A 16,389-nucleotide genomic window follows, 5' to 3' on the forward strand; every position below is an offset into this window, starting at 1 on the left:
TTATACTTTCTTTGAACCTAGTCAAAGACCAGAAATACAGTAGAGTGTCCCTAATAAATGAAAAAAAAAATGGAGGATGGATAAACTTCCTCCAGTTCTATAGATGAAATATCTTTGCATGTTTCTGGGCAATGTAGGAAAGCAGGTGTTATTTAAAAGATGAATAGTCACAGCTGGGATACACAGGGATCCCTCAACACCAAGTCTGGTTTGAAGGTCTAACTATGAATGGAATGAGAAGCAGAAAAGGAAACTTGAAAATGCTGACAGAGGGGTAGTGAAGGAACTCCCAAGGGACATTGAGCCACATTCCCAGCCCTTTTTATTTTTTATTATGAAACAGAGTTTCTCTGAGTTGCTGAGGCTGGCTTCAAACTTGTGATTCTTCTATCTCAGCCTCCCAAGTAGTCGGGATTACAGATGTGCCCCACAGCACCCCATCCTTATCCCCTTTAAATAAATGTATAGCATCATACTACAGCTTCAGAGTCATAATAGTGGACAAGCAATGTTCATCGATTGACTGACTATATAAGAAAAAAAAATATCCTATGTAATAGTAATGTTAATTTCTCAGGAAATAGTGATTAAAAGATAAGTCTTTGGTCCATTTTCATATATTTTTTATTTAACCTGTATGGCTCACCTACTTCCCAAATAATATGAGACAGTATATTTAGCACATTATAAAACACTATTGGAGGAAAATTCAGTTTCCATTCAGAAAAGTTTTCTTTCAGTTTATTTTGTATATTTGTAAACCTGTTTTCCACAGAGACAAATAGAGAAAGGTAAAAAGCACATTACAATGGACAACTTCTAACATAAAACTCAGTATATAAGAAAGATACCTATTTTTCTGCTGATTTTCCATTTTATAGAATGGTACCTGACACACAGCAGATGCTCAATTAATATTTGCTTAATGAATCAAAAATTTCAGTTTCTAAAGTAGCATCACTTCACAAAAATGAAACAGGAGGCTGAGGATTGCAAGTTCAAAGCCAGCCTCCGCAACTTAGCAAGGCCTAAGCAATTCAGTGACATCCTATTTCTAAATAAAAACTAAAAAAGGGCTGAGGATGTGGCTGAGTGGTTAAGTGCCCCTGGATTCAATCCCTACTACCAAAACAAAACAACAACAAAAAAAAAAAAAAAAAAAAAAAAAACCAGACAGGACAGGCCAGGCAAAGAAATTGGGATTTCTTTCATTTATTTATTTATTTATTTATGTGGAACATTTCAGGAAGTTGCATGTCATCCTTGCACAGGGGACATGCTAATCTTCTCTGTATCATTCAATTTTAGTATATGTGCTGCCTAAGCATGCACTGAGATTTAAGTTTGTTAACTTTTATTAAAATTCTTCACTTCCCAATGATAAACTTCAAGAGCATCTGATTAAAATAAGTGTTTTTCCAATTACAGATGTGAATGCAAGGGGTCCAACAGGAGAGACTTAACAAAACTGTTGACATGCCATAAATAATAACTGTAACAAGCAGTTAGAAATAGCAAAGATATAAACAACAAAGATGAAGACAACTGACATATTTATTTTATCTATGTATTGGGTAGACTCATATCAATAAAATTAGTTTTCATGGGGAATTGTTGAAGAATCTCTATTTTCCTCTATTAATACTTAATCTGTGTATTCTCCAAGGTCTAAGAAAAATAGATTGGGGGGTCTGGTCCTTTAGTTATTAAAAAAAAAAAAAAAAGACCCGTTTCCTCAAACTGGAGTTGGGAAAAGCCTAGAGTTGAGATATTTATTCTGGTCATCTGTCAGGGCACATTCTGGACAGAATCTGACTGAGCTCTTCCAGATAACCTTTGGGTATGGTAGGCATAGTTACAAGGTGTCTACCTAAACCAAGGATCAAAGTCACTGACACTCAAGTAAAAACCTGGTGAGAATCTGCCCTTGGAGAAAGGGCTCTGCTCTTGAGCAATGGAAACCACTCTTCTGATGAATGTTTCCTGCTGCAGAAGCTTATGTTGACCACCTCTAGAGGTGGCAGGCTCAAAGAAGAGAAGGGCAGGGGAGGTGAGGGAGACACTAAACTCAGCTCTCAGATCACTTTGCCTGTAGTGGCGACTGAGGTGGAAACAAAAGGGAGGGACTCCCCATCAGGCTGCTGAAAAGGCTGACATCACAGACCAGGCCATGAGAGGGACTGTGAGGCTTTGGCTGACAACTGGAGGAAGACTAGAATAGCAGGCAGCCAATACATCTGGGGGAAAAAAAAAAAAAAAACAGAAAAGGATCCTACCAGCAGATAGCCCCCAGCACCACCACCAGAGGTGAATCCTTCCCCATGAGACCCCAAGAGCAAAACACACACTAAGTGCTAGAGATGGTCACAGCCAACCAGCAGGAAGGGAGTCCCTAAGCCTGTGGAAGTTAATATAAAACAAACTTCTTTCCAGATAAGACCCAACAAAATGTCTCTTATTGGACAATCAAGAATACAAGATACAATGAGATAAATATTTATTTAAATCACCATGTTCCTTCTATTATATGAAACATGACCATTGATCTATCTTTCGGTAATTAAGCCCCTTCGTAAATTATATTCTGAGTCAGCAAGTGCTTGCTTGGTACCTTTTGTTCAATGAGTAAGAGTCCTTCCTCACCCTCTCTAACATGCACCTTTCCCCAGATATTACCACCCTTGGTCTCCTTATGTTATAGTTTGCTATAGTTTTTGAGGTATCTCCCCAAAAGTTGTTAATGCAGGAATGTTGAGACAAATCTATCAGATTATGCAAGCCATAATCTAATCAATGGATCAAGCTGTTTAGTGGATTAATAATTTGAGTGGATTTCTGCTGGTAATTGTAACAGGTGGGGCATGACAGGAGAAAGTAGGTCCCTGAAGGGTATGCCCTTGGGGATTATATCTTGTCCCTGGCTCCTTGCTCTCTTGCTTCTGGACTGCTATCAGCTGATGGCAGCTTTTCTCTGCCATGTCATGCTCCTCTGCCACAGTTCTTCCTCACCTCAGGTGCAGAACTATGGAGTAGGTCACCCATGGACCAAACTTCCAGAAGTGAGCCCAAATGAACTTTTCCTCTCTAAGTTGTTCCTGTCAAGTATTTTGCTCACAGTGATGAAAACCTGACCAACACAACTCGCCTTGCTTTTCCTTTTTGGTACTTCCAATCATCTGTCATATGTTTTTATTTCATTAATAATTAAAACTTTCCATGAACTATAAACTCTGAGAAAAGAACCCTGTCAGTTTTGTACAATCCTCAAAACTTTAATGGTTAAAACACCTCCAGGACCCAGTTGACCCTTGAAAAGTACTTATTGGTAGTTGTTAAGTGACTACATGCCATCTGGCATTGGTGATCACAGAGCCTGTAAGCGGGAGGCTTTCAGTCAACTGGGTACCTCTGCTCTGTTCGGCTGTGGTGCTGGGAACTTTCATCAAGACTCTCTCTAGCAGTCATCTTTCTCTAACCTCTTACATTTATGAGTGGATAGTATATGCATTTGGCATTTAAATTCAATCCTTGAAATAATTGTGAGAGTGGAACACATCACCCTGTTTTTCATAATCAAGCCAACTAAGGAAACAGAAGAATATCTGGTGCTATCCAGCTTCCAATTGACAGGCCCATCTTCTGTCCTACTCCTTGTCAGTGCCTTTTAAAGTACAAGGTAGAAAGCCAATAGTGCTTGCTCTTTTAGAGCATGGGTTATGGAGTTAGACATGTGGAGGGGTGACACCCAGCTCTACCACTCACCAACTCTTGTCCTTGAACAAGTCATCTTCCGGTTCCTTATTTGTAAAGTGGAAGAATAACAGGATGATCCTATTGAGTTGTTGTAAAGAGTAAACAAATTAGTGTACTTCCACAGTCCCTGACACATAACATATGCTGGAAAAGGAGTACATGCTACTATTTTTATCATCATCATCATTGTCATTATGACTATCCTCTCAGAGTATCTTCTACATCATCATGAAACTAAGCTAAGACATGTGAGTAAGATAAATACCAAAGGAAGTTTGGTCATTATACCTCTCTCACCCCGTAATCAACTGACATCCTCACCTGGGAGGGGAGATGTTCTTTAACTCTAGGGTCATACTGAGCAATCTCTCCTCAAAGAGATAAGCAGAAAACTATCTTAAAACATGCCACAATATTCGAATAAGTTTGTTCCTATCCCTTCGAAGTGTGGTGATCTGATTACATTGTCAAGGTTAAATCATAGTCCTTTCTTCTACCAACTGATTTCTTCTCAATCTTTACCTTTATCCAACCCTCAAACCTCCACATGTTCCATCAGCTTAGTGATAAAGTCTATTTATTTTCAAAATATGAACTTCACCTGACATCCACTCATTCCACACACACAAAAATACCCTCATTTAGCTACTGTTTTATTTATCAACCCAGCGCTGACCCAGATATATCCCTTACACATCCAGTAAAACAATTGCCTATGTAGTTTCTAAAAGCTACTCTATATATTTATGTCTGGTAATCCTCATATCTGGTAAGAGTTATGAATGCAGACATTTGTGGGGGACTAGCTTAGAAGCATCTGTTCTTAAGGAGAAAGAGCATTATAATCTCAGATTCCCAACTCTATGGCCAGTGCTCCCCCACATGCTAGTTAATAATACTTAAGTGTCATGTACCTAATATCTAGTAAAAATAAATATCTGCTATCTTCAGAGTGTAAGTTATTATAATGTCTTCTGGTGAGAGAAATGGAGAAGAACTTGCGACTCTAAAAAAGAAAAAATAACAAGGACTTAAACTGGTGAATTACACACTATGATGTACTTTCAAATTAAATTTTTTCCTCAAGGAATTACAGTGAAGTAAATGTGCTATCATATTTACAAAATGAGGAAACAGATTGGTGGAAAGCCCTATAGTTAGGAGAATGTCTTAAATTTAGGTCTCTAATCTCTTACATTTTAGAGAACCTAACAAAATCAAACTAGAAATTCAGTGCTAAGTATTCAGGAAGTATCATAGAATAAATAGCATTGCTAACATCAACTCTGAGACTACTAGAAGTACTTTTGTTTGTTTGTTTGTTTGTTTTTGGGGGGAGTACCAGGGATTGAACTCAGGGGCACTCCACCACTGATTCACATCCCCAGCACGATTTTGTATTTTATTTACACATAGGGTCTCATCGAGTTGCTTGGCGCCTGGCTTTTTGCTGAGGCTTTGAACTCAGGATCCTCCTGTCTCAGCCTCCCAAGCTGCTGGGATTACAGAGGTGCCCTAGTGCCTTGCTGGAAGTACTAACAGAACCAGTCTTTATTTCAGGCCTTAGGAAAGAAGTACCTTCAGAAATCTTTTTAAATAAACCTTTGTATTTGAAGTGGCTGGTAGGATGATCTTATAGGGCTCTGCTATCTGTCAGAAATAATTTTACACATACCTTAATTTTCTATATCAGACAACAGGTGGTTCTCCTTTTAGAACAGTACTTGGGAAATCTCACCAAAAAAAAAAAAAAAAAAGAGCAAGTATGTTTCTTCCCAATTTTAGAAGATACATTGTTAGATTCTTCCATATGTGAAAAAAAAATCAACTAAAATTTTTCTTTGTTAGGCTGAGGCAGAGGGCAGAGGGCAGGTGAAGGAGTGAAGTGGGGTGTCGGGTACAGGTCATATAATTCTGAGTATGAATACACTATAATTTTAATTGAATCTTCATCCCAAGCAGCTGAATTATTTAATGTAAATACACAAGAACCTACAAAAATCTGTAAATCATCCAGGTGCAGTGGCTCATGCCTGTAATCCCAGTGCCTGGGAGGCTGAGGCAGGAGAAGCTCAAGTTCAAGACCAGTCTCAGCAACTTAGTGAGGCCCTAAGCAACTTACCAAGACCCTGTCTCAAAATAAAAATCAAAAGGGCTGAGGATGTAGCTGAGTGCTAAAGGATCCTGGGTTCAGTACCCAAAAGGAAAAAAAAAACTCTTCTAAATTTGTTCTAGTTGCTCACGTTGATATTGTGCTTATTCTTTCTTTCTTGCCACTCCCTTTGTTTCTGGAATTCAGTTTTCTCTTCATTATCAGTCATGGACATTCATCAGTTACATATTCCCTGGCATGACATGGGAGTTAAACAATTTGAGTTTGAATCTTGGCTCAGGTACAGCTTATATATATATATATATATATATATATATATATATATATATATATATATGGCAGAGGGAGGAAGAGAAAGCCAGTGGCAAATTACTTATTTTCTTTATGAATTCAATTTCTTCATTCTTCATGTTAGGATACTAACATCTATTGGGCAAAATTTTCTTGAGAGAAAATAAAATTTGTAAAATGCATGTAATGAGATAATACAAATTAAGTAAAAATTACTACTTTCTGGAGTCTAGGAATTGGATGAATTATTTGATAAATATTTTAGTTTTCTCTCTTTGATAGCTCCACGAAGAGATGTTTCAAGGGTTTGCACATCTGAAAAACAATATATCCCCCCCTTAAAACAACATTAGAAGTAATGATTGCAAAATATCCCCATATCCTTGGTGAACATACTACTAATAACAAATTGAAAAATTATATCACACTAAGTATCTTCTAAGAACTTTATTATGATTTATATATTTATGCCAAAATATATTTTCTAGATATATTTTTATATATTAACTGGTTTAATTCTAACAATTTTTTTTAACTCTTTTTTTAAATATTTATTTTTTAGGTGTAGATGGACACAACACAATGCCTTTATTTTTATGTGGTGCTGCGAATCGAACCTGGGTCCTGCCCATGCTAGGGGGCGCTCTACCGCTGAGCCACAATCCCAGCCCCCTGACCACATTGTTTTATGATGGATATAATTATTATTCAGAGGAAAAAGCATGGGGTATTAAGTAACTTGTTCTAAATCTCACAGCTAGTAAGTAGCAGAGCCCGGATATGAGTGCAAAATGTTTGAATGGGTTATACGTGAAGTAGGATGAGTCTTAGAAGCCAAGAAGTCAAGAAGCCAAGTTAGGCTGAGACAGATGTAATCTCTGCAAGTTTTTCCTCAAAGCTCCCGGGCCAGGTGAAGAGCAAAGTATGAGACAATTCAGAGAGGGACTTTGTCACTGCCAGTGCCTGCCAATGCTAATTCAGAGTGTGTAAAGGATGAAACACCAGAGCTGTCACCCCAATCTCCTCTTCTTCTTCAAAATCTATTCACAAAAGAAAAGTAGAAATAAATTTCCAAAGCAGAGGCTGTGGCATCACGACCTCATCACCAGATGAGGCCGTGATTTATTTTCCTTGTGAAGGTTTTGATGGGGAAGATTCACACTTGAGATGTTGAGAACAGCCCAGAGACCAACTTTCCTATTAATTCTGGAAGCAGGAGAGAGAAATTATCAGAGAATGGCGAATGCAATACTGGGAGAAGACGGAGGGTGGGGGTCTTAGGTCAGGAATTATGGCTATTTAATTAAATGAGGAAAGCAAACAGATGAAGTCGTTAGTTACCCTTATGTGTTCTTATCACAAGAAAGGGTTTGAGCAGGTGGTAAAGGGCAGGTTCTGTGATCTATTTCTGAGTCTGAGGATTTACATTCAGTCCAAGTTCCTGAATTAAACATATCCTTACCCTTGAACCAGCTATCTCTGTTTTCTCACAACTGTTGTGAGGCAAATAGGGAAATTCACTGAGAACTATTCCAAGCATGTGATGCCAGCTCATAGCAGTTATGCCACATAGCTCCTTGGAGGAAAGTACTGTTTGTTTAGTAACTGCTCGTTGTGGCACCAGCACTGGAACACCTCCCATTTTGTGGTTCTACAGGGGAAAACTCTGCATCCTTTGAAGCCATCAACAAGAGAAAATTCCCTCTTATCCTTTTCTGAGATTACATAAGCATATTTTACAACTTCTGAATTAATTCATCTGAAGCAGCCTTCCAGGGATTTATAATAACCCAGTCTTTAGGCAGAACACTTAGGCTGAATTAGGTAAAATAGGGTGATATTGTCTGATCCTGGGGTCTTGATGTCAATGAAAGCTATTTTCCTTCCTCTGATGTCTAAATAACTATGAGATGCTCCATAATCTCATATGCAATGTCACATGATTCAAAGGGACACACAAGGCACCGATCTGTTCCTCGCACAGTGTGTTGCACATCGATGTATTGCATGAGGAAAGCCTGAAGGCTCTCCTAGGTGCCCAAGATGAGGGAAGTCAGGATTATGCCACACTCTCCCCCATGATTCTGGTTTACTCTCCAGAAACTAGTGGTTCCTCCCATTTCTGTTTCAGCTCAAAACTAGGAATAAAAGATTGCCAGAGGGTTCCATTAACCATCTTCAACCACAGATGGTTGAAGCAACATACTGACTTGTAGCTAAAAGAATTCACTAGTTTCTCCCCAAGTCAAATTAACAGTTAAAAATCCTATCAGAGTCCAGTAAGTTTAACAAACCAAAGCTGCTCTGCAGCTTCTGGTTAATGTGTGCAATAGTTCATGTCATGATACAGAAGAAGCCTAGAAATATGCAACAGAAGCTGTAAATCACTGTGGAGAATCAAGGCAATATTAGAGTGGCTGATGGTCCTGATGGAGCAGATGTGCAGGAAAAACCTAGACAAAGACATGCCTTTCACCAAATGCTGAAATTCTGCCTTGGAGCATTATTTCCATATTCTAAGACTTAAAATTGACACTAAAAATTAATAGTATACTATTCAATTAAAGAAGCTCTCTTATTTTTATCTTTCACTCAATGCTGTGTATTTTTCCATACTAAATTAAAGTAGCTATGATTTATCATAATATACATATCCCTCCTTTACTTAAAAAAAAAAAGTTTAGTTCTTATTGTTTAGCAAGCTAAGAAGATTTTAATTGCTTTGGCATTTAAGAAATTCATGGATGGACCCAATATGTCTTTTTCACTTTTCATATGAATATGCCCTGAACTTCAGCCAAGTAAAAATATGCCATTCATGTGCTCCCCACTGGCCTGGTTCTGTGTCCTCACTGACAACATGGCCCTCCTCATGCAGCTATCTAGCTTATGTGTCGTTTAAAGACTATACAACCTTTATGACTTTTCCCAGTCCTCATCTCCTTGTTTGGAGAGTCTTTTTGCTCTGCCTCAATTGGAGAGAACAGAAATGAACAACATTTTTCTGCAAAGGGCCAAACTGCGAATGTCTTGAGCCATATGGTCTCTATCACTGCCATTCAACTATGGTAGTAGTGTCAAATAAGCCATGGGCAATTCTTAATGAATGACGATGGCTGTGTTCCAATAAAACTTTAAAAATAGTAAAATTTAAATTTCAGATAATTTTGAGGTATCACAAAATATTATTTTTTAAATTTTTGTTTCACCATTTAAAAATGATAAAATCTATTCTTAGCTTTCAGGCCATAGTTTGCCAACCTCTGGGACAGAGTGTACCTTGATGTTAAATTCCCAGTGCACTCTAAAATATTCTTCTTTTTGTATTATAGTCCATGGTGTCATTAGTTCCCAAACAATCTACTGGTCTATAAATTCTTTGAGGGAAAGAAGACTGTCTTAATAATAATAATAGGGGCTAGTATTTATTGATCACCTTGCATAAGACACTGAGCTTTGCATATAAAATCTCACAAGAATGTATAAGGTAGGTCCTTTTATTGTATTTTGATACTGGGTAGTAAATCCAGGGGTGTTTTACCACTGAGCTACATCCCTAGTCCTTTTATTTTATTTTTTTGGAAGACAATGTCTTGTTAAATTGCTGAGGCTGGCCTTGAACTTGCCATCTTTTTCCCACAGCCTCTTGAATTTCTGGGATTACAGGTGTGGGCCAAATTGCCTGGATTAATGTATGTATTATTATTTTTATTATTACAGATAAGGAATAAATAGGGAGGTTCTGAAATTAATAAATGTTAAAGCTATGAGCTGACTATCTCAGCAGACTGACTCTAGAGCCCAACCTCTCTATCACTGTTTTATATATTCTACTCTCATGTATAATTAATTACAACAAATTTTTTAAATTATTTAAAAAATTTAACCCACCCCCCCCAAAAAACACAACTTAATATATGCATGGGAAATGAGCATTTAATTTTGGAATAAACTTCTGACATAAGGTGACAATTTCAAAGCCTCAAAACAAGCTCACAGGGAAACTTACAGAACCACAGCAGAGGCATTTTGGGGGAGGGCAAGCTGCAAAGAACTAAATGAGAAGACTATGACACCGAAGTGTGCTTGCCTTGCCCTGTTATCGCTCTCTCTTTTTTTTAATATTTATTTTGTACTTGTAGTTGAATAATAATGTGTTCAACTCAGATGATGCACAAATCCTGATGCAACATACAGACATGCAGACAGAACTGAGTGGTGTGAAATGCACAAAATCGTTACTGAGCCCCAGTGGAAGGGCCAGGCCTATGAGCGAGCAGCAAGCATGCCAGCTGCTCTCCCAGAAGGAGAGAAATGAGTGCAGCTGGGAGGACACTTGTGCAATAGAAAACGACTTTTTCTTTTTCTTCTTCTTCTTTTTTTTTTTTTTTTTAACCACCAGATTTGAGCAAATTGCTTATATGTGGAAGGTTTTGTGGAACCAAGCTAAATGGTGCTAAGTCACTAGACAAAAGATCACACCCTCCAGCTCAAGACACCTATCTCTAGAGACTATTTTTAACAATCTAAGTCTAGATGAGGACAGGCAGTGAACAGCATCCAGATCAGCTAAGGGCACACAGTGCCCTGGCAACAGGAATAACAAAAGATTCTTAAATCCCCAGGGCTGTTGTATCAGTGAGAAGAGAAAGCTGAGGAGAAAAGATGCCCTCTGCAGCCTTGCTGCTCCCTGTGTGGACCAACAGCACCTATACAGGCTGGGTAAGGCAGGGCGGGCTGGCAATCCAAATTCTCACTCAGTCCAAAGTCAACTGAATTAGGATCAGTCTTTAGCAAATCCTTTGCACATTAGTGTGTGAAATATGCTGGCCACATCGCTAACCATACCTGTTGTGGGAAATCCACAGCTTCTTTTGAATGGTTCTGTAAATGAAAAAAACAAATTCAAAGGTTCCTCTGTTTATGAAATTTGGAGAAACAAGAAGCAGCAAGTAAGTAGTAAAAGTCCGGGACCCTGACTGTATCCCTGACTCATCCCAAACTGACTGCAACCTGTGATATCTCCACACTTCTCAGGGCCTCAGTTTGTTCCACTGTATTCTATGATTGTTCCACTGTATTCTAAGAGAGTTGACTAGATGATTTAGGGCTCAAACGTTCAAAATATAGAAGTTTAGATTATGTGCATATGTATGTTCTGATTTCCTATTTCCTAGAAAAAGAAAGCATCTAAGAAGTTATTTGTGATCTAATCCTAGAATCTGGAATGGACAGGGTCTCCTCTATGGACTTTGGCCTCACCTGTCACTTACATTTTAATATCATATATATATATACACATACATGTCCCAATTATATATGTAAATATATAATTAGTATTATACACAATATATTTGCATGTAGAACTAGCTATATACATACATGTGTGTACATATATAAAGATATGTATGTGTGTATGAGAGAGAGAGAGAATGGGCCAGTTCCAAATGGATCACCAAACCAAAAGAACAAAATCTTGTCTATAAGCCAGGCTCCCATGCTGGCAAGACACTTGAGTCTGTACAGTTCAGGATGCCTCTACTTTCATGCTCCTATGAACTGGCAAATGACCCATCTCATCATAAAGACGTTACTATCTTTTAGACACCTAAATCCAACCCTGTCCGAATGCAGGATTGCATGATTCATTAGTCAGTAAAAAGCAACATTCGCCCCTAAGCCTCTATGATAAAAGAGTGAAGGATTCTAAAGGAATGCCCTACTTGACAATTTGTAAAGCCACGTTGTCAGTATGTGTAGAAAATCTGAATGAAATATACTGTTCTAGTTGGAGGGGAAGAAAGAAACTGCTAAATAAGTAAATAAGATATATAAATCACTGTTATCCTCTGCCACACTAGCTTTTGTTTTAGCAAGAAAACAGGGAAAGATAATTCTAACTCCCATCAGCTTTCTACTCTCATACCTGGCAAATGCAATATTGTCTTGCTCTACAGCTCCTTGGTGACCCCAGATCCCCTTGCAGTCACCAGCATCCAGGACTGAGAGCCATTGAAGCTGGCTGCCTGACATCTTGGCTCTTATTTCTTCCTTTTGGCTTCCTTCTCACGTGGACATGAAGTCATTACAGCCCATCACATTGTGAATGTTCAATGCTCATTCATATTACCGAGTGAATGAACAAATGCATGCTGGTGCCACGCGTTTCCAGACTAAGCAGAAATCTCACACCAAGTCAAAATTTGGTTACATGTAGAGTCATAGCACTTCTTCCCACCTGCTTCATTTACTGCCCTCCCCAGAAAAAAAGAAAGAAATTGTTTTCAATTGTCTATAGAGCCTGCATTTCATAATGGGGAATGGAATTCTCAAAGGAAGAAGCCTTGAAAACCTAAAATAATAATTACGAAGGATCGTCGTTTTCCAAATGGATCCTCTAGCCTTGACTCCTTAGCTAATTTTCTCTCCTATGCTATTCTCTAATGACAAGGCGTTCCTGTTTATTTTTCAAAGATCTGCTTCTGCTGACATAAAGAAACCTTCCTGCCTGCTGCTCTGATCTCCCTGCACAGGAGAAATGATGCAAACAGCCCCAGCCTAGGAATGCTAATGTGCACTTTGCAGCCTCCAAGGCAAGGAAAAATTGGAGAGACAAGCCGATTTTCAAGTGACCCAGCTTCTCTCTTTTTTCTCCTCTCACTGTGTAACCTTGACACCGCCCAGGACTCAGTCCGCGCGGAAGCAGGCTACTGCTGATGCAGGCGAACCACCTAAAGAAGGGCCAAAGTAGGGGCCCTGCTCCCTGTCCCTTGCTGCTCTTCTACCAAGGGGCGGCTTGGGGCATAGACTGAAGCTTTTGTTCTCCAAGCCACTGGAAGAAGCAATTATCTCCCAAACAAGAGTTTGTGGAGGTTGCGAAAATAAAACAAAACTCCCCATTGCTCTGGAGGAACAAGAGACCTCCCCCTGCACTTGAAGAGTTGGAGGAGGGGCTCTGCAGGTAGCAGGTCCAGTGTCCCTGCCTGCGGGAGGAACTGACGCAGCTGGTGGAGGGCCCGCCCGATGAGCTGTGTGCGCCACTCCACGTTCCTAAGGTCCCAGCCTCCCAGACCACGCCCGCCACTCCTGCAGCCCGCAGGCTAGCTGGAGGTGGGGGCGCCGAGAGTCTTAGAGAAGAAACAAAGGGATGAGATCACCGCGAAGAGGGGCCAGAAGGATTGTGAAAGAGAAAAGGGGCTGCTGGACTAAAACAGGAATCAAAAATGTTGGGGTTGGGACAAAGAGACCAAGAAGTCTGGTGGGGCGCACAAGAGCTGAAACAGCGGGGAGAGGAACCAGTCAAAACTAGCCCTGCTTAGGAAAAAAGAAGAAAGTTTGCTTAAATCCTATCCTCTGCTTCCTATCATGTTGTTTCCCCCAAACACATACGTTCGTGTCAGTTGTTTTAAATTATATACATAAGTTTTCTAAGGCTGGGGTTTAAGAATGGACTTCAGGGTGTCCCTGAATCTGAAGCAGCAGGCAGAGCATTTAGTTTATAATTACATTTTGTTGAGTGTCCAAGGCTTTTCTAAGACTGTCAGAGAAAAATGTCAGCGTGAGGTAAGATGGAAGACATAGGTAAAAAGGAGACATAAAGGACAAGAAAATACGATTTTAATTCAGAAGTTTTGCATACTTTTCTAGCTCTGTCACCCCCTAAGCCTGTCTCCTTCCAGTCTTAAATCTACCTGTGTACTGTTAATTAACCTCCCAATAAATCAATTAAGTCAAGAGAGATATGATATCTTGAGGAGCCAAAAATTTAGGGGTCTTTTCAGCACTACCAATCAGATAATGAGGAGTACATCAGCTAAGGATCCTGAGACTGACCAGACAACCAAAAAGAGGTTTGGGATTATAGGACAGATACCATTCCTACATTCCTTTCCATACCCACCCCTCATAAAGTTTCCTTTAAAAGAAGAGCAACGAACCCCCAAATCAGGACTCTCACTCTTAAGATGGCTCGCATTCTCCCTTGAATACTTTTCTTATTTCACCCCCAGAGACAGAGAGAGATTGCCCCCATTCTCCCTTGAACATTTATAAACTTCTGTGCATCTGCTGCATGCTAAAATTCTTTTACCTCAAGTATCCCCAAAACCCTGCCCTACCGGACCTGAGTTGACTTCCCCCTTCTCTCCAGAAACTTATTGGACTCTAGAGACACCTCTTCTCCCATGACAAGAGGTGTACACTACCACCCACCAAAGGTTAAATAGACTGCAAGCTTGTGCAAAAGAAAAAATAAGAAGAAAAAACATGAAATGCCAATGGTACCAGTGGTGAGAAATTTAGTAACATCTCTTTTTGGTTAAGATGAACAATTTGAGGACAGGGCCAAAAGGGAAGACTGCAGACTAGATTATGGAAGACCAAGAGGTAGGAGAGAAGAGCAGCCTGTGAGGCATGCCAGCCAGGTTGAGACATCAAGGTATGGGTAGCTAATGGAGAAAAACAAACACTGGGGCTGTCTTTTGGTTTTGCCTGATTTGGCCTTTAGACAAGGAAACCAAAGAACAACTTTGCAAACCTCATTACATAAGAAGAATATTAACTATTGAAGACTTTAATTTGGATCTGGAGTCATCCTTGAACCTATTAGCTTCTCACTCAGATATAACTTGATTGAGGACAGAAATTTTGTCTGGTTTGCCATTTTAGCATCTGTCCCTAGCATAGTTCAAAAGACAGAGGGCACTCAATGAACTGTTATGGAGGAAGTGAATGAACTGCCAAGTGACTTGCACATTCTTCTTTCCTCCTACCTCACAACTGACCAGTAACCAAGAGGCCTGAGGTCAATTTCATAGTCTGGTGGTAACTATGGAACATTAAAAATCTCTTACCCAGTATTCCTTTCTTTTCCCTGGGGGTAACAGACACCCAATAAGCTTTTCTCCCTAGACCTGTTACACATACACTTCAACTCATCACCTGCTCAACTAATGCACCAATTTCCTCCTTTCTGTTTTCTCCTTGCCCTTCTTCCTTCCCTCCCAGTAGTGTGTCTTCTCCATGTTGCCAAATCAACATGGGAAATTTCCTTTTCAGTCTATCCCTCTTGAGAATCTCATTATGACACAAAGGAACCTAATAAACAAGACTGCACAGATAGAACCAAAACCAGAAATGTGTATGTGATCTCTCTCTCTCTCTCTCTCTATATATATATATATATATATGTGTGTGTGTGTGTGTGTGTGTGTGTGTGTGTGTGTTTTCAAATGAAATTATATATAAGAAATGACCCTATTACTCTATAAAACCCAGTAACATTATTTATTCCTGTGTTTCCATGGCAAACATGCAGAATCTCTGCTACATTTAGTGTCTAATAGAGCTAGAAATTTTAATACAATTTTTTTTTTTTTTGCTGTTTTTGTGGGGAAAGTTTTGCATTTCATGTTTAACAATTTAGTTTTGAAATACAATCCATTTTGTGCCTGGGAAATGGCCTGCTTTTTTCTAAGAAACTATTTGTTAAGACGTTGTTCCGCTAAGATACTAACACTTTTACTTTTGGGAAATGGGAGAAGATAGATAATATTTCCATGGTTACAAAATAGATTACTGGATCTCTCCCTCCAGTGATGCTGATTGAGGGAGAGGAGTGTAAAGCGTCCAAAATGTATTTTACTTGGCGCCCTAGTGGGCTGCTTGTTATAAGTGGTACTTGGGCCACAATGTAGCTTTCTTGATTTTATTGAAAATGTCTATATTGAGTAAGTCAGAATTTTCTACTCTTGCCACACTGCCTCCTGACTTTAAAGTCATGGATACCCAGAGGCAGCTGTCACACACAAATGACCAAGAAACTCTATGCTAAATTCCAGCATACATAGCCCCCACTGAACACAGACACAAGGCCTAGACAAGACCATTACATCCTGTTATTTCATAGCCATGGAAACACACCTAGAGTGTGAACCAACAGTGATATAGCTGGGACTAGCCCTCATCACCTTCTGTTTTCCCTTGAGTCCTCAGGACCACAGAGAATGAGAAGACTGAATTTGGGACAAAGTAGATAACTGAATTAGGTCATTAGTGTCAAAAGGCATGCTTTAGCCTCAGGCATTTGGCAGGTCTCAATTTATTATCCTTCCATTCTGGGCCTGAAAGATTCAGATTAGCAGACTAGATTGCTCCTCTGTTACATTTCAATCATAGAGATATGATTTGGTGCTTCTGTGTAGCTAGTATGGGATCATAAAAAATGAGGAAGA

The 16,389-nt window shown here is 39.4% G+C and overlaps 1 protein-coding gene and 1 non-coding gene across 3 annotated transcripts in view; both read right to left on the reverse strand.

The window, feature by feature from the left end:
• Positions 1-16,389, reverse strand: part of Gap43 (growth associated protein 43) — a 108,671-nt gene that overhangs the window by 47,409 nt on the left and 44,873 nt on the right. The window lies entirely within an intron of this gene.
• Positions 1,227-1,332, reverse strand: LOC120884562 (U6 spliceosomal RNA). Its single transcript, XR_005726997.1, has one exon. It is a non-coding gene; the product is annotated as a U6 spliceosomal RNA (small nuclear RNA).

This window comes from Ictidomys tridecemlineatus, chromosome 3, assembly GCF_052094955.1.
Source record: "Ictidomys tridecemlineatus isolate mIctTri1 chromosome 3, mIctTri1.hap1, whole genome shotgun sequence".
NCBI lineage: Eukaryota > Metazoa > Chordata > Mammalia > Rodentia > Sciuridae > Ictidomys > Ictidomys tridecemlineatus.